At 35.8% G+C, this 19495-nt stretch overlaps 1 protein-coding gene and 1 long non-coding RNA gene across 4 annotated transcripts in view; both read left to right on the top strand.

Moving 5' to 3' along the window:
- Window positions 1–19495, top strand: part of LOC106056285 (uncharacterized) — a 176670-nt gene that overhangs the window by 24010 nt on the left and 133165 nt on the right. The window lies entirely within an intron of this gene.
- Window positions 13844–18400, top strand: LOC129923624 (uncharacterized). The gene is made up of 2 exons (XR_008775576.1): window positions 13844–14080; window positions 14118–18400. It is a non-coding gene; the product is annotated as an uncharacterized LOC129923624 (long non-coding RNA).

Raw genomic sequence — 19495 nt, 5'->3', positions numbered from 1 at the left:
GATTTTGTATTAGAAAATAAATTCGTCTTGGCATTTTATTCGTTCTCTGCTAAGCACAAAATCACGATCAAATTAAATTTTGAGCCTTACGTGTAGCGAAGTCATACAGTATATCACCAAAACTCTGTTTCCTACGTAGATCAATCACGATAGCAATAGAAACGATTGACCAATTGTTCAATCTATCTTCGTGAATTGTTGACCACAAGTAATTGAATGACACCCCAATATGAGAATTTTGTCTATTTTCAGGAAATGTTTTTGTTTTCAAGAGATTTCCATTAGCTCCTGGAAAATCAGGAACCCTGTTATAAGTTATAATGGTATAATTTCATAATTTACACCTAGAATTAGCGCGGGGCCCACTGCGGCCGCATAAGCTGCAGGTCTAGGGCCGGGTCCCTGTCTGCATCAGTGTCCCCTAACTAAACTAATCAAGAGGTTTATGTCATTCTGCCCTACGTGTTGTTATTATCATTATTATTATTATTATTATCATTGCTATTATATGAATATAATCAGCATATAATTTTATACATGTCTCATTACCTTCAGATTTTTTTTTACAATCGGGGTGGCTAGACGTAAATTTGAGAACTTAATTCACCTGAGTACTCGCTTCACCGTAGTTCTAATCTGTTCCTGCTGATCTGATAATATATTGATCATATTGCTTGCATAAAGCTCATTTTTGCTTTGATCTATTGAACAGTGTCGTTATTGACTGTTAATGAAATATGGATTTGAATCTGGATGTCTCGCGTAATGTAGTCGAACAGATTGTCTACGCGTTGTATATATGGGGATTTGAACCCCTCGCCCCCCCCCCCCCGCTTTTTTTTTTCTTTCTTCCCTCGTGCTCAAACATTGAACATGTAAATACATCATTGTGTGTGTATGTGTGTGTGTGTAATTTTATGCTTACTGTATTTTTTGCATTGTTGTTTTAAACGAATTATTGTAAAATAAAGATTTGTTTTTATTTCGGGCTAATGATAACAAACCACACAGTCTACTTGTATGTAGATATAGACGATAGTGTTATTTTTAGACGATGGAAAGAGATATAGATTTGTATTGCCTGTCCACGATGTAATCTACTCTTTCTTTGGTTACTTTGAAAGTTTGACAAACTATACGTAATATTGGTTCACTCGTAAACACGCGAGGCAAAAAAAAAACAGACACGAGAGAGAACTATAATGATCTCTCAACTTACAGTAAGACTTCAGTTTACTTGACGCTTGCCTGCTTTATGTTCATTAAAAAGTACAAGACAAGCATCGTGCCGATGGTAAAAATAAGGATTAAAATTAATCGATGCATTATCGTGGTTGTTCATGTCTATACACCGCTGACAAACCGAAGTTATTGTCTTAAACTGTTACGTTTGCCTATGCCCTAGAGGGCATACTCTCATCTCACATCAGAATATAATAGACACTAGACATTAAAAAAAATAAGTTTGCTTTTAACCGTTTTAGACAGACATTGGGTTAAAGGTGACAGACCGAGATGCCAAAATATGAAATAGAGAAGATTAAGAGATAAAAATAAATAAATTCATATTTGTTTGAACTAAATGAAGAAATAAGGGAGCCTTCGTGACCAATGGGAGCCCTTGGTTATCAGAAATGAGTAAGCATATATTCATATATTCATATTTTGATGGTTTCAAAGCGTCCCGCAAATTCTACTTGCCCAAGGCTCCTTAAGCCCCCCCAGCCCCGGTATTATATCGAGTATTATAAACTTGTAGGGATCATTAAAATTTCATTTTCTTCCTTGATTAAAAGTAAATATCAGGTGACCGAGCCTCGCTCGGATGAATAATTTGTTAAGGAAGGAGATATACCCGAAGTGATTTTGAGAATATTTTTGTACCAGGTGGCCGAACCGCGCTCGGTTAAATAATTTCGGAAGGTTATATACCCGAAGTCATTTTGGGAATATTCTTGTAATTACGAAAATGAACGATCGGATAAAGACTACTAATCTGAAGAGTTGTTTTAGTGTTCTGTTAGTTCTAATTGTAGGCCTAATTGTACATGTCGATTAAATTTAAAGTCTTTTAAGTCCTCCTACAGTCTAGACAAACTACAGCTCACGTCCGTCTTATAGTTTTACAATCCATCTTTTGAGTAAAACTATTGTAGGCTTACTATTATTGGCTTGGAAGAAAGTCTTTGCAATGTAACTTCTCTACGTTATAGGGTAAAACATGCACTTAGTGACAAAGTAAAATGGCGCATTTTTTCTTATTAGACTTAAATCATGGCATTAGTTTTCTAAAGAAACGTTTCCGTGGGGCACCTCTGTTACGCCAAACAATATGCTCGTTACCCATACGGGTTACGTGCCCTGCCCAGCCTGACTGTCGGACTATAGGAAGTTCATACCGGCTTTTGCCATCCATCCATCCTAGTGGTGCTATGGCCTGCTTTTACACATCCATCCATTCAGGTCACTCCTGGCCTTAACTCCAAGCTTTTTACCGAGGTTTATAGTTAAATCAAAAGAGGCTGCAGTGTACGAAAACTCGTTGACCGCTAGATGGATATCATGTTTAGTGTGAGCAAGTAAGGCGTAGAGAAGCTGTGTTATGACCATTTCCTTTGTTTTGGTACAGGAGAGGTAGACACTGAAGCATGAACACGTGGTAATAATTCACCAGCAAAATAATAATAATAATAAGGCTTGTCTTAGAGTCCGAAAATTAATGAGGATTGCAGCTGTGACCTACATATCTTGCCACATCCAGGGCAACCATAACCATTGTCCGCGATGCTCGATTAAGATTTTCTTTTAGCGTCTGCGTCTGTCCTCGGCAGCTAATTTTCTTTTGGTCTCAAATGTGTATCCGCGGCCTTTGTATAGAGGGAATTCTTTAAGTCCGACAGTTACGCTGGACAGAGCAGTATCCTGTATGGGAGACGAATCTCAGACGAACGCATGCCAAAGGCAGTCTTTTTTGGTGAGCTAAAAAGTGGTCGACGTAACACCGAAACCCTTAAAAGACCAGCTTATGGCGCAAACTTGACTTAGCTGACATAGAAGAGAGCACATGGTTGCATGCAACCTCAGAACGAGACAGCTGGAGGTCACCAGCAAAATAAACAACAAAGTAAAAGGTATCTACACCGCTCTACACAATTAAAGTGTAAACAACTTATTAAGCACTTAAAACACAATAACTAATCATATATCGGCACATTTAATTTCATTACTTTTCTTTCATAGTTCTATAATAAATCAATCTACATTAAGATGGTGCGCAAATGTTTCATTAGGTCTATTGATTCTTTAGAACTCGTTATTGTTTGCAAAGAAATATTTTAGTGTACTGCGGTAAGCCTAGTGACGTAAGCAGCGTTTTTCCCGTTTACGTCATGGAAAATTTTCATTCATAAAACATTCTAGCCAAAACTAATTTTTCGATAATGAGGCATTTTCAAACCGATATAACGGTCGACCTCGAGTTTTCCCGATGTGGCCAATGAGTTGAGAATTTTTTTCTCACTATTATGCACATACCATGAACTTTTAAAGAAAATCGTTAGAGCCGTTTTCGAAATAAAATTTATATATATATATAAATATAAATATATATACATACATACATACATACATACATACATACATACAAGAATTGCTCGCTTAAGAGTATAGGATTGACAAATACCACAGTAGTTGTTTGATTAATGATAGTATTTTGGTTGGTTCCTATACACTCCATTCTACGGGCTTACACAACAAAATATAAATAGATTAAACATACAGGGGGAACGTTCGGATAGTATACCCCCCCGCCCCTTCTCTTTTGTAACAAACCGTAACAAGATTCGATTCCTCCCCCCCCCGGGTAGAGTAACATAAATAAAAAATTCGAATTTTTACAAATGACTTATTTATTAATGATATTTTCCCCAGATTAAATTTTTCATCAAGGAATCGATAGAAATGTTGAGAAAAGTATCAAATTCCTACGGCGCTTCCATGATGTATTCAGTTTTTTTCCCCCAATACTGTACACATACCTCGCTCGGCCGCCTGAAAACCCGTGGTTAAAAAAAAACGCGAAATAAAAAAAACAGCAACACCGTGGTATTGCCCTTCCGCGAAAGTCGAACCCGCGAAAGTCAAGGGACCACTGTACCTGTCCTCATTTAAATATTTTTCTTGGTAAGTAACACATCTTTAGACTCCCCCCCCCCCACTTTCCCCACTTGTAACAAATCGTAACAAATGTTTTTACCCCTTCCCCCTTTTTAGCTGTTACGTAATATTCCCAGTAACATTTATATTATTCCTACAGCTTACTTTCCTTCTCTTATAAATGCTGCCGACCAATTTCTCCAATCGCTCTGTTTGCTCTTATGCATTTGACCTTCTCTCAATGACTGCATCTCGTACAGAGTGTTTCTTTTTTTTTTTTTGGTCATGAGAATAAAAAAAAAATGCATAAGGCAATTGGACACATTTTTTAACCTTTTACGCAATTTTCAGTATTAAAATTTTTGCAGTGTATAATGAAAAACACCGTATAAGAATAGTGGCACTAATGAATACCATTTTTTTTCCAGAGCTCCTGCTGTAAAAAAAACAACAACAGCAAAAAACCGCTTATCCAGTAATTAGGGCAATTATTTGTGGAATATAGGTTCAATTGGTTCATAACATTACTTAGATCTAGTAATTGCTACAATCTCCATCTCTAATTCGGTTATTACAGCCTTCAATTTATTTATTAGAATATTGTACTTGCGAGTGAGAATTCGCTCACATTCACTTGTTACAAGTTACCTTTGGACTGACTAATGTGATGCTAATAGATGTGGCCCTCGTTTGCAAGCTCGCTTTTAGATGTTCAAATAGCGATAAGGAACGTGTATTTAGTATATCTATGAGCAGTGGGCCTTTGATGTGCTCGCGTTTAAATGGATCGCATCAGAAAGGCTACTCACGAGGGCTGTGAGATATAATATCAGCGCTAGGTTACATTATGTAATGCTAGAAAAAGGCAGTTGCAAGAAAGACTTGCAGACGGTGTACGTTAGTACGTTAGCTGGAAAATGCAGAGAGCATTGCGTCAGACACTACGCTTCCACCCAGTACAACAGATGGCGCGCATCTTAGTCAACGATTATGTTGTAGTCTATGCAGAGAGCATTGCACCAGACACTCCGTTGGATAGGGCTCTCTACCCAGTACAACAGATGGCGCGCATCTTGGCCAAAGATTATGTTGTAGTCGTATGGCGCTATTATAATGACTTCTGAGGCTGAATGGCTTTTATATATGTGTGTGTTTGAGTAATCTGTTGTTAACTGAAAAAGAAAACAAGCTAACTACGAATAGGGCCTAGACAGTTCAATACAGTAGCGAATGATGAATTATAGAGAAACGACCAAGACTACTTGCTAGTAATAGCTCTGCCTTTTGTTCTGATAATGTTTACAACGATGATGACAAACCGACGTATCGGTTATCCCCCACCCCCAAAGCGATAAAACATACATATTGGACAATGGAATTATGCACATACAATAAAACCAATTTTGCACTGTAAATTTTTTATGTGCATGCATAATTAACAATTAGAAAATGTAGTCGCTACACGCTACATTACTTGTCTCACCAGCCACACGAGGAGGCACTGCATAAAATCCCAGTGCAAACCCCCCTCCCCCAGCCCCCTGGATGACTGACATCGAACCACGATGGTCAAACTATATCATGTTCTTATTAAAAAAAAACATTGAAAAATTAAAATAATTAAATCTCTCTCTCTCTCTCTCTCTCTCTGTCTGTCTGTCTGTCTGTCTGTCTCTCTCCCTCTCTAGTCTTTAATGTTGAGCTCGTGATCTCGTTCGGTGACTTTATTATGTCTTGAACGTTTCTGGTTTTCCTCTTAGTGTGTGTGTGTGTGTGTGTTGTGCGTGTGTGCTAACGTAGGATGCTAGCGCGAGTGTTTATGGCAATTAGTTTGTAAACTAGAAGTCTGCCCCTGCCAATTAAATTAATACGCCGGCTTAATGCGTTGATACAGAATTTAATTCTTTAAATTTAAATCTTAGCTTTAAAATAAAGTAAAAAAAACAACAACATGACTTTCATTATGATTGTCACAAAAAAGTTGCAGCCATTGATGCTACGTTTCCCGTGGTTACAAAGGTGCGGCGCGGTGCAAATGTGTTTGTGATTGCGATGAAGTAAAAGAGAGGATTGAAGTCAGAGAGTGATGTAGATAAAGATATATATATTTTTTTGGGGTAAAGTACCGGTACTTAAGATTCTAATTTTGAACTCATATCAGTTGTGATGTAATCAGATGAAAACGAAACTGTACACCCAATCTTGCTGTAGAATCTCTCATCGCAGAAGTAAAAGTGAATCAATGTACGCATTTTCAATTAACAATAACCATCTCTGTCACCCTTAAGGAAAAATCCCTTGCCCTCAAACAATATAACAGGTGGCTTGTTTGTTTTGCTAAAAAATAGATTTTACACCGCAACAACTTCTCATTATTGTTATGGTTTTGTAGTTTCCCAGGAAAAAGAGGATGAAAGCAGTAAATCTCAAAATAAAATTTTCGGCTAAGAGGCAAAAATGACTCAGTTCAAAATCTTAGTTTTTAGTGGGAAAAAAAAACGTGTAAAAAATTTAATTTAGCGAAACAAAATTTACAAACAATAAGTACAAATATTTTTTTTTAGAGTAACTAAATTGGCCGGGGGGGGGGGGGTGCGTAGCATTCTAGATTTTTATTTATGACAGATATTTATAAATATATATCTTTTTTGATGTAACTGGTGTACAGAATATAGGAAGTATTGTGTTGCAATGTGTTGTAAAAGATTTTATGAAAGATTGTGCTCACCTGTTTATAGTTATTGATTTCAGATGATACAAAGAAAGGAAGGATTAACACATCGGTTTGACCATATAAAGCTTTGCTGTAAATGTACTAGTCACCCGAATAAGGTTAAACATCAAAAACCTTAGACTAAGCTTGAATCGCAAACTCTAGCAATATGACAGCACATATAATTTTATTGATGTACTGTAAAAACTTAAGATTTTACGTCTTGGTGAAGATTACCTGGGTGACTGTGGAAGTTATAGATATACGAATAGAACTAAAGTAAAATTGATAGATATACGAATAGAACTAAGGTAAAATTGATAGATATACGAATAGAACTAAGGTAAAATTGATAGATATACGAATACAACTAAAGAAAATTTGATAGATACACGAACTAAGGAAAAATTGATAGATATACTAATAGAACTAAGGGAAAATTGATAGATATACTAATAGAACTAAGGAAAAAAAACAACACGAATAGCTATTGAAAAATAGAAAATCAATCTTAGTGCCCATTTATTTGAAATTTCATTTTCCTCTTTCTGGGTTTTCTCATGACTTCATATTAGGGTTTTTCTTTTTAGGTTCTTTATGATTGTACTTTTTCGAGACCACTAAGGCTTTAGGTGATCTTCCGGTCAGTGATTGTGATGTCTTTTGAGAACTGACCACTCTATGTTGTTAAAGTAAAAGTTTAGTTTACTGATTGCTGAGAACTCGCCATGATAGTCCAGAGGGAAAAATTGACGTCTGTTGGACACCTTTAGGCTGAAATGGACAGTATAGACTATGTTGTTGGGCAGTTAGAAAAAAGAAATAGACATTCTCTATTGGATATTTTTTTTTACATAAAAGTGTGTCGCAACTTGGACTTGTGAACTTTTATGCTTTTTTTCTGATAACATAGCTGTCACCGTGTTATTTTATATGTTATGAATGTGGCTGTGGTTATCAATGTAGGCGTGGTGGTGACATTGGGTTCTTGTTACAAATCACTGAATAATGAAATGACGCTGGGTGTAGCAGACAATAAGTTTAATATAACACCACATAGTGAATACACCATACAATTCGACCCAGGAATGGCCAGTATCAATCCAACAGTAATATACGAATATCACAACTTAGTACTTATTCTATAACCAACTACTTTAAACATCTAACTCTACTGCTTATATCTTAAGTGACTCAATACAAGTGCTTGCTACCAGATCTCTATGTGGACTGACTGCCTTTAACTCCCTGGTTCACCTAAGGTCAAAAGTGTTCACCTTAGTGCAACATGGGTTGTGAATAAGATTCACAATATGGAATTAACATATACAATACAGAATTAGGGTTTCTACTCTATGGCACCAACTTTGAGGTGGTGACATTACCTATCACCCCCCTTTTGAAAAAAATTTTGAAGAAATTTTTTTCAGCTTGACGACATAATTATCATAAGTAGGATCAATTGGAATTCTTGGGGTCTATGAAATGTTCAATTGCTGAGTTCAAATAGAACTACAAACTTGAAATAAAATATATAATATGACAGTGTTACACAAAATATTTGCTGAATCAAAAAAGTTCATACAAGGGCAAAATTCTCCAATTCATCATATTCTTGTAAGGCAATTCAAATAATTCTCTGAGTCAAATACTTAACATCCCAAATAATTCTTTACATGTAGTTCTAATATATACATCAATATTCAAATGTGTTCAATATTTACAAGTCTTTTCATAATAATATGTGCAAAGTGTGATGAAAATTTCAATGACAATCTCCTATGTCACAATGTGAAAAATTAATACAAGTTTTTTATTCACAATATCTATTTATAAAAAAATCTTTGACACTATAGAAATGTTAGAAGTCTGTTTTTTTTTTTGTTTTTTTTTTTAACACCAATAGTACAATATGTACAAATCATGTAGAAAATGTTACAAGTAAGTCTCAATATGTAAGTGATAAGTATAGAAAAATTCAAAATATGTGTCAAAATTCAACATCAAATTGTTTAATGATCATTGTTACAAATTCAATGTATCTGTTTACTTCAATATGAGGTTTGATATCTCCATACAAAATTGTTGTGCATTAATATTACACAAGTAAATATGTATAATTCAAGTATCAAAATATTGGATCAAAAGTATCAACATGAAATCAAAGTAATAAGTATCCTTCATAGTTCTTGCTACATGCACCTTATGTTTCAATTAAGTATTTCTCCATATGACAGTTCAAATAATTTGTAGCTAGTAATGGCAAAAGTTTAATGTTACATTGTTTATCAAATAATTATTGAGTACAAAGTTCAAAAAATTCTTTTGTCAAAAAAAAATTCAACTGAGAAAATGTGTCAGTTGTGATACAATCTTTGAGTTTACATTAATTTGTTCAAGCATATACATACAAGCATAACATCATAATGGTTTAGTTGTATTTATTTTAATCTGTTGTGAAAAAATGTGTAAGTCCAATTTAAAAGAATAATATCAAGTGTCTCTTTCAGCACTTGAAATATCAAAAAGTTTGTACAACAATCTTCTTGTTTACATCAATGATTGTTACAAAAAATATAGTCCATAAGAATAGTTTGACAAAAATGTTTTCAAAAAAATACAAGTGTATGTCAATATTTCATTACACTAATTGACATTGAATAAATAAGTTACATTATGAATCAATCTCCTTTTTCCAATAGTATTGAAAAATGTGACTAAGTTATATAATTGTGATAAATGACATAGTAAAAAAATTCCAATTTTGTTTACAATAGCTGTAGAAAAAAATTTGTCACAGTTGTTCTCAATACAATGAGAAAAAATAATGTTTACATTGCATGGAAAAAAAATTAAGCTAGGTACTGAATAAGTTTGGAAAAAATTCAATGTTTGTTTACATTGTTGAGTACAAAAATGTTATTCTTGTTGACAAAAGAATGTGAAAAAAAAATTGTTGGTTACAATGTAGTAATCAAATTCCAAAGTTTGTTTACAAATAGAGTTTAAAAAAATGAAGTCTTAGTTCTAGTTCAATGTTTACAAATATAGAATACAATGTTTTCAAAATAATGCTCAGTGTTTACAAAATAATGCTCATAGTTGGTTGTAAAAATAATTTTTTACTTTAAGGTGTGAATCTTAAATCTTTGAAATTTACAATGGTGACTTTAATTCTTTGACCTTGAATAGTTTTTTCATACATCTCATGCAAAATCTTCTTGTATTCCTCAAAATCTTTGTTATCTAACCACATAAAATAGCCATATTTTGGATGCTCTTCAATACTACTATAAGTACAATTACTAGATACATTTTCAACACTAGATAAGATATCATCCAATGAACAATTACCAGGCAATTTGTATAGACATAGATTAGTTCTAATTTGTGGCTTTTCCCAAGATTTGACCAAATTTGGATATGCTCCAATAATTATTGAACAGATAGTGTTTTCTAGAACAACAACCTTAAATTTCCCATTTATCCATGGTGATGTGATATCTACCATAGCAGTTTTACAGTGTATGATTTTACTGTTGGGCAAAGTAACGATAGCTATGTCATTTAAATAGTTCTCTTGCTTGACTAAATATTTATCTACAAAAGTTGTGGTAGATTCTTCATCTATTATGCACTTAACATCGCGTTCATTAATTGATGCAGTATAGAGTTCTAGTTGTTTACTATTTTTAAATGTTAAGGCCATTTTCTCATTAGTAGTTCTGTATTGAGGTCTGAATTCATCTCTATGAGCATTTGTATAGGAGCATACTTCCTCTGTTTGTATCTCACTAGTTACTTTTAGTGTTGTGCTAGAATCTGTTTGACATTCTACATCTACTTTATTTGTATCTGCAATTGACTGATTATCTTTAGTTGCTTCATGTATACTGACATTGTTGTAATCATGTGAATTAGTAGTTGATGCTAACTCAATATTTTCTTGATTCACACTATTAGCCCATTTTACTAAGGCTTCTTCTGATAGTTCAACTATATTCTCTATGTTCCCTATAATTAGTTCTTCAGCTGGGTTGTTCATTACTATGGCTTTGTATTGACCAGTGAACCATGGTGATTCAATGAAAACTAATGCTGTTTCACATACTTCCCATAAGTCTTTATTCGCATAAGTCAGTGTGACCTTGTCTTCAAGTATCTGTTCAGGTTTTACTAGTGATTTCTTCACAATGATTGAGGTGCAGCCACTGTCACGTAATGCATATACCTTAATGCCATCCACATAGGCAGGATACACTTTTAATTTGGCTACCTTTGTCTGTATATATGCTACTGTTTCATATTCTATTGGTGTTTCAGTTGCTACAGCTGCTATGTTTTGTCTGGTATGATTGTTATTGTGGTAAGTATGTTGTCTATCTTGAAATTGATCTCTTCTAGACATTCTGTTGTTTTGCCATCTTCTGTTTGTTTGATGTGATCTACTGTTAGTTGGACTGTAGCTTTGCCATGTTCTTCTGTTATATTGTTGTTGATAGGATCTATTATAGTTAGGACTGAAGCTCTGGAAAGTTCTGTTATCTCTTCCATATTTATGGTTTCTATTTACATGTTGTTGTTTTTCTGATGCCATTCTCTTTCTGCACTCTGCTTTGGTGTGACCCAATATGCCACAGAAAAAACATTGTATGCTCTTGGCATATTTAAATTTATTTGTAGTTCTTGGATGGTTTTCTGTCACTGTTGCAGCTACATTGTACAATTCCCTTTTGTCAATGGTGATGTTTGGGTGGGAGTCCTTGTATGTTGTTAAGTTTGATATCAATTCAGCTTCATTTTTTATTTTTCTCTCCTTCAGGAATGAGAATGCTGCATCTGTAACATTAATTAGCACATTCTCAATGAGAAAAAAATCTAATATCTGTTTGGGGTCATCTAAGTTGCAGTTTGCGAGTTGTAGCCACTTTGTCATGTTCTGGCGCATGTCATGTATTGTTCTTTTTAAATCTGCATTCTTGGCTAGTTTTATTTCCCTAAAAAGTTTTCGATAGTGTTCCTCTGTCTTGCCAAAATGTTCAATAAGTCTTTGTTTTACTGTGTTGTAGTCTTTTCTTTGCTCCATAGTTAGTGTGTCGATGATGTTTAGTGGTTCACCTCTTAGGTTAGCTAGAAGTTGTTGAGCCATTTGTGCACTATTCATATTTGCTGTTTGACAGATGTATTCAAATTGAATAATGAAATTTTCCAATGTGTCTTCTTTTGGGTCAAAGTTCCTAAATTTGCTATGATACTGATGATGAGATGAAGTTTGACTTGCTGAATTGTCTTTGTTTTCTTTTGCTAGTTTTGCCATTTTTTCTTCATGTTCTTTTAATTTTATTTCATGCTGGCGTTCTTTTTCTTTCTCTAAGTTTTCTTGTTCTTTCTCTCTCAGTCTTCTTTCATGTAGCCTTTCTTCCCGTTGCTTGTCTTTTTCTACTCTAATTCTATCTATTTCAATTTTAATGAATGCAGCTCTATCATCTTCTTTTAACTTTAGTTTATCCACTATCTCTATTAGTTTTTCATATTCAGCCATTTTCAAAGATTCAAATTAGTAATATAGTTAATTAATAGATATGTGTACACTAGGTAGTTGTAAATGAATATTGTACGATAAATAATTATTATAGCTCAAATAGTAATTGCAGGTAATAATAGATATATATTTTGTGCGAAACAATTGAGGTTATGAGGTATCTTTGTCTAGTTCGTAATGTAATACTTTACTGATCAATTATGTGATTATGTATTTTTTAGTATCTCCACTTGCAATGTAAAAGTTTATTGCAACAAATAATTCACAATTATGTGAGCCTTATTAGTCTGATAAATAGTGATCAATGTATCAATAGTATCAAAATAGTTCAATGTGCTCAAAGTATATATTATATACAATCAATCTTGTCACAATCTCAAATCAAAATATATCCCATAGTGTATCAAGTGTGTAGTGTAGTGTTGATAATAATAAAAATAGGTTGAAATAAGAAGTAAAATAAATATATATATTAATAAGTAATTAGACAAACATAAATACACTATAGATACTAAACAGTCTGCTTTAAAGAGACATTACAAGATAGTAGAAATAGTAGACAAAAGAATTACAATGAGAAATAACTATGACGCAAAAGAAATTCAACAAATGTAAACAAGACAATACAAGAGTTTAACAATATGATAGATACTTGACGAAATACAAACTTAACTAATACAGCTATACGATCAAGTATTTACTTTATCTAAAGAGTCCCTACCAATACCTGGATGCTTACTTGAAAAAAATATAAATGCTTAGACTCAATAGATAATTAAATTTAGTCCCTAAAGGTCAGGTGTATATATAAATACCAATGTAAACAATGAAAAAAATTGTGGTGTAGTTCAAAGAGAACTAATCAATACTGATAATACTAAGGGTAATTAAAGTTACTTCCCTTAAATATTCACTTGATGCTTGACTTGTACATAAAGTTCCGGTGATGCTCCACATAAAATATGTCCACAGTACAGTTCATAAGTAATCCACTTGCTAAATCCGCAGCACAACGGTACAGTTCATAAGTAATCCACTTGTTAAATCCACAGCACAATGGTACAGTTCATAAGTAATCCACTTGTTAAATCCACAGTACAATGTTACAGTTCATAAGTAATCCACTTGTTAAATCCACAGTACAATGTTACAGTTCATAAGTAATCCACTTGTTAAATCCACAGTACAATGTTACAGTTCATAAGTAATCCACTTGTTAAATCCACAGCACAATGGTACAGTTCATAAGTAATCCACTTGTTAAATCCACAGCACAATGGTACAGTTCATAAGTAATCCACTTGTTAAATCCACAGTACAACGGTACAGTTCATAAGTAATCCAATAAATACTTCAGATGTTTGACAGGTAATCCATTTTCATACAGTTGCTGAAACAAATATACATAACTAAAATGACCATAGGTAGTGACGACAAGAGAGGTCTAAGAGTAAGAGCGCTCTCTTATTAACTGTGCTGTTAGACAGCGACAATAGGAGTGTGTCATTAGAATTATGACGAGCACTCGATGTAGATGATTCTTGAATATGTCAGCTACTTCGACTGACCATATATCAGCTGTCTTCAAACGATGACTTGAATGACTTGTAGTACTAGATTTTCACCCACACCGGTTGTAGTATCACGGTTGTCTAGTTTCACCCACACAGGTTGTAAGATCAGGGTTGTCTAGTTTCACCCACACAGGTTGTAAGATCAGGGTTGTCTAGTTTCGTCCACGCAGGTTGTCTCAGCATATCATGTTAAAGTGACTTTGAACAATGCTGTCATAAATGTCGTTTTCGGCCGCTTCTGACACCAAGAATGTCACCGTTCTTTTATAATGTTATGAATGTGGCTGTGGTTATCAATGTAGGCGTGGTGGTGACATTGGGTTCTTGTTACAAATCACTGAATAATGAAATGACGCTGGGTGTAGCAGACAATAAGTTTAATATAACACCACATAGTGAATACACCATACAATTCGACCCAGGAATGGCCAGTATCAATCCAACAGTAATATACGAATATCACAACTTAGTACTTATTCTATAACCAACTACTTTAAACATCTAACTCTACTGCTTATATCTTAAGTGACTCAATACAAGTGCTTGCTACCAGATCTCTATGTGGACTGACTGCCTTTAACTCCCTGGTTCACCTAAGGTCAAAAGTGTTCACCTTAGTGCAACATGGGTTGTGAATAAGATTCACAATATGGAATTAACATATACAATACAGAATTAGGGTTTCTACTCTATGGCACCAACTTTGAGGTGGTGACAATAGCTAATGAATTATCTAGTCGATCTAACGTATTTAGTGAATCGTCTAGTAGATATGAAAGACAGACAGACACAAACAGGGACAAGAGTTTAGAAAGGGAAGAGGGAGAGACACGTTGTGCATAAGAGAGAGAGACAGACAGACAGACAGAAACAGGGACAAGAGTATAGAGGGGGAAGAGGGAGAGACACGTTGTGCATAAGAGAGAGAGACAGACAGACAGAAACAGGGACAAGAGTATAGAGGGGGAAGAGGGAGAGACACGTTGTGCATAAGAGAGAGAGACAGACAGACAGACAGAAACAGGGACAAGAGTATAGAGGGGGAAGAGGGAGAGACACGTTGTGCATAAGAGAGAGAGACAGACAGAAACAGGGACAAGAGTATAGAGGGGGAAGAGGGAGAGACACGTTGTGCATAAGAGAGAGAGACAGACAGACAGACAGAAACAGGGACAAGAGTATAGAGGGGGAAGAGGAAGAGACACGTTGTGCATAAGAGAGAGAGACAGACAGACAGACAGAAACAGGGACAAGAGTATAGAGGGGGAAGAGGGAGAGACACGTTGTGCATAAGAGAGAGAGACAGACAGACAGAAACAGGGACAAGAGTATAGAGGGGGAAGAGGGAGAGACACGTTGTGCATAAGAGAGAGAGACAGACAGACAGACAGAAACAGGGACAAGAGTATAGAGGGGGAAGAGGGAGAGACACGTTGTGCATAAGAGAGAGAGACAGACAGACAGACAGAAACAAGGACAAGAGTATAGAGGGGGAAGAGGGAGAGACACGTTGTGCATAAGAGAGAGAGACAGACAGACAGACAGAAACAGGGACAAGAGTATAGAGGGGGAAGAGGGAGAGACACGTTGTGCATAAGAGAGAGAGACAGACAGACAGAAACAGGGACAAGAGTATAGAGGGGGAAGAGGGAGAGACACGTTGTGCATAAGAGAGAGAGACAGACAGACAGACAGAAACAGGGACAAGAGTATAGAGGGGGAAGAGGGAGAGACACGTTGTGCATAAGAGAGAGAGACAGACAGACAGACAGAAACAGGGACAAGAGTATAGAGGGGGAAGAGGGAGAGACACGTTGTGCATAAGAGAGAGAGACAGACAGACAGAAACAGGGACAAGAGTATAGAGGGGGAAGAGGGAGAGACACGTTGTGCATAAGAGAGAGAGACAGACAGACAGACAGAAACAGGGACAAGAGTATAGAAAGGGAAGAGGGAGAGACACGTTGTGCATAAGAGAGAGACAGACAGACAGACAGAAACAGGGGGAAGAGGGAGAGACACGTTGTGCATAAGAGAGAGAGACAGACAGACAGACAGACAGAAACAGGGGGAAGAGGGAGAGACATGTTGTGCATAAGAGAGAGAGAGACAGACAGACAGAAACAGGGGGAAGAGGGAGAGAGACAGACAGACAGAAACAGGGGGAAGAGGGAGAGACATGTTGTGCATAAAAGAGAGAGAGAGAGAGAGAACTAACAGATAAAGCAGCGGATATTTGGGATTGTTTACCTTTCAAGATAGGTGAGAGCACTTAGATAAACGCGATTGCTTACACGATGATATAGATACAGACAGTAAAATTAATCTCTCTCTTCATGATAATGGAGAGAGAGAGAGAGAGATGTAGCTCTCATGGTCAGCTAGGAACATGTACACCAAATTTATACAATAACACAAGAAAGAGAGGGAGAGATTTAGCCTTTGCCTGGAAGACTAACCAGATTTCGACATCACAATCACGTGACACCATGTGTTGACACTGGTCAGTCCTCATCATCACGACACTTTAGGCAAGGCTTAATAAAAAAAAAATGCTGTGAAACGATCGCCAAAAGAGATTTTTAACAAATCTGCTAACACTGGTCATTTTGTCGAACTCTCACTGTGTTGCCATTTTGTCAGGTTTCTAATAAAATTGTTTTATTGCTGTTCCATCAATTTCCGCATACCCCTCCGGAAACAAAAAAAAAAAAATAACGTTACATAAGGGTTGCGGGAGGGATTGTGGTACGATTTAAGACAAATGGGGAAAAAAGGAGGGGTAGCGAGCAGGGGCATTGATTGCTCATCACCCTTGTTTAAACGCCCTAAAATAATCGTGGGTAATAATTTCCTTTCGGTTTTATTGTTTGACCTTCGCGTAGGATGAAACACGGTCACGTGACAAAGACACGCTCATTGATTAGCCATCAAAATCGGACCGTATCTATTGGTCAGCGAGTGTGCAGAGAGCTATTTAGTCTCATTTTTTTTAAAAAGATCTATATATTGAAGGTAACTGTTTGTATAAATGCGGACGGGTTAAAAGGGACCAGTTTTGAAATGTGATGCGTTTCTGATACTGTTGACCGCTGTTGAGATATACGTAAAACATTTAGTGCTAGGTGTAGATACTTATCATTACAACCTAATGGCTAGTGTCATTACTGGCCAATGTTGAAATATGACGCCTTACTGGTGTGAGACACTTAGTATTATTAGTTTGTATAGAGACGCACCATAGTTGTCGGACTTTAAAAGCGACTTTAGTGACATCAGGACTTAGTTGAGTTAGAGATTATTTATGAAAATAGAGTGAGTTGGTGTTAGGACTTCATAGGGATAACGTGATTCGACTGGACAGTGGCCTTTTTTGATTCGACTGGACAGTGGCCTTTTCAGTATTAAAACATCATCTGTGTTATACAACGGATTGGAACTAAGTCTTTTTTTCTACTTGTTAATTGTGCGGGCTTTGTTCTTGTTAGTTACTTACATTGAATACACCCGTACAAGAAACTCAGACATCTCCAGAGTAATCTGTCAGTGTCAGACAGCATCAACAACTACAAGGCAAGGCCTATCACACTGGTCAGTATGAATATACAAATATATACAACATACTGGCACCGCAGATACTGAATTCGTATATTTATCGTTGAAATATAAAAGCATGACGACATCTTGCTCTAACAGTACATAAAGACGGACATTTGTCTGACAGTACATAAAGACGGACATTTTAGTCTAACAGTACATAAAGAAGGCCATTTTAGTCTGACAGTACATAAAGACGGCCATTTTAGTCTGACAGTACATAAAGACGGCCATTTTAGTCTAACAGTACATAAAGACGGCCATTTTAGTCTAACAGTACATAAAGACGGACATTTTAGTCTGACAGTACATAAAGACGGACATTTTAGTCTGACAGTACATAAAGACGGACATTTTAGTCTAACAGTACATAAAGACGGACATTTTAGTCTGACAGTACATAAAGACGGTCATTTTAGTCTAACAGTACATAAAGACGGCCATTTTAGTCTGACAGTACATAAAGACGGCCATTTTAGTCTGACAGTACATAAAGACGGACATTTTAGTCTGACAGTACATAAAGACGGACATTTTAGTCTAACAGTACATAAAGACGGACATTTAAGTCTGACAGTACATAAAGACGGACATTTAAGTCTGACAGTACATCATGACGGACATTCTCCTCTAACTGTACAGTTCTATGTCTATTCTACCTTATTTGTTTTAATTGAGGTCTTTATAGTTGATGGTCGTTGGGTCATTTCTTTTGACCACTGCTGAATACGAGTCGTCTTTCGATGTAAAGAAAGAAGGGAAAAAAAAAGATACACAAAGAGGAAATAAAGAGATTGTCGTAAGGCGGATTGAATTTCTTGTGACATTAATCATTAATAACAGTTCTGATTTGTTTTGTGGGCTGGGGAGGGGGTACTTCATGAATGCGTCACACGAAACTTCTCGAGGGCTTTTATTTACTGTTGAAGTGTAACACGCCTTGTGTTGTGGTATTAAAGAAATCAAACATAAATATCCCTCTTTGTCTCGTAGCGATGGTGCGGAGCCTTGTTCCGTCAGTGTGTATCTGTTAATTTATCTTGTTGCCTCTCCTGTCTCTCTTCTCTCTCTCTCTTCTCATCTGTCCATCTCTCTCTGTCTCCTTCTGTCTCTCTCATTCAACTTTTATCTCTTTCTCTCTCTTATTTTCTCTCTGTCTGTTTGTCTCTGCCTATCGGACGATTCACAGTATAAATTATGTGTTTATCCCCCAAGGCTTTCTGTGAGTGGGTGTCTTACCTTGTGCGGCGCTTAGTAATTGCTTTTAAGTTCGAATTTCCTTTACTTATTTAAAAATCTATTATAAAAATTTCACCTTCTTTTATTATCAGTTTGTTTTTAAATATTCATCAAATTTCTTTCTTTTTCATTAAAATTTTTTTTTTCATAATTTGACTGAAGCTTGAATTTATTATAATCACCGCTTTAATTGTTTCGTTATTTCATCATGATTGTTTACCTTTCTCTTCCAACCGTTTTAAATATATTTTTTTTCTTCTATTTTGAGTTGCCCAACTTCCTCTTTATGGTTTTGATTTGATTTGTTTGTTTACTTGTTAAGGATGTTTATGTACATGTAGTGGTCTTCGATGACCAATACTAAAGGGTAATTATTTCAAGCAGAAGAGCAGTCTCTTGAACCTATCAACATTATGGCGGACACCTGCATGACTGATTTGGCACAGGGAATGAATATTTGGGAGTTTCCTCGGTGTGCTCGGCCTTCGGTCTCTCTTCAAACCTGAACGTCTTGGGATACGGACCATCGGTAATAGGGATGTAAAAATTTACACCTGCTCGGATCTTTGCCAAGCAGAGGTTTTGTTCAGTCAGGCAGATGGAGGCAAATTTTCGTGTTATGACTGGATGTATATCCACTTCACTGAAATCAAAAAGTTTTTGAATCTCATTTGT

This window comes from Biomphalaria glabrata, chromosome 17 (assembly GCF_947242115.1).
Source record: "Biomphalaria glabrata chromosome 17, xgBioGlab47.1, whole genome shotgun sequence".
Classification (NCBI taxonomy): Eukaryota; Metazoa; Mollusca; class Gastropoda; family Planorbidae; genus Biomphalaria; species Biomphalaria glabrata.
This window is presented reverse-complemented; position numbering and strand designations above follow the sequence as displayed.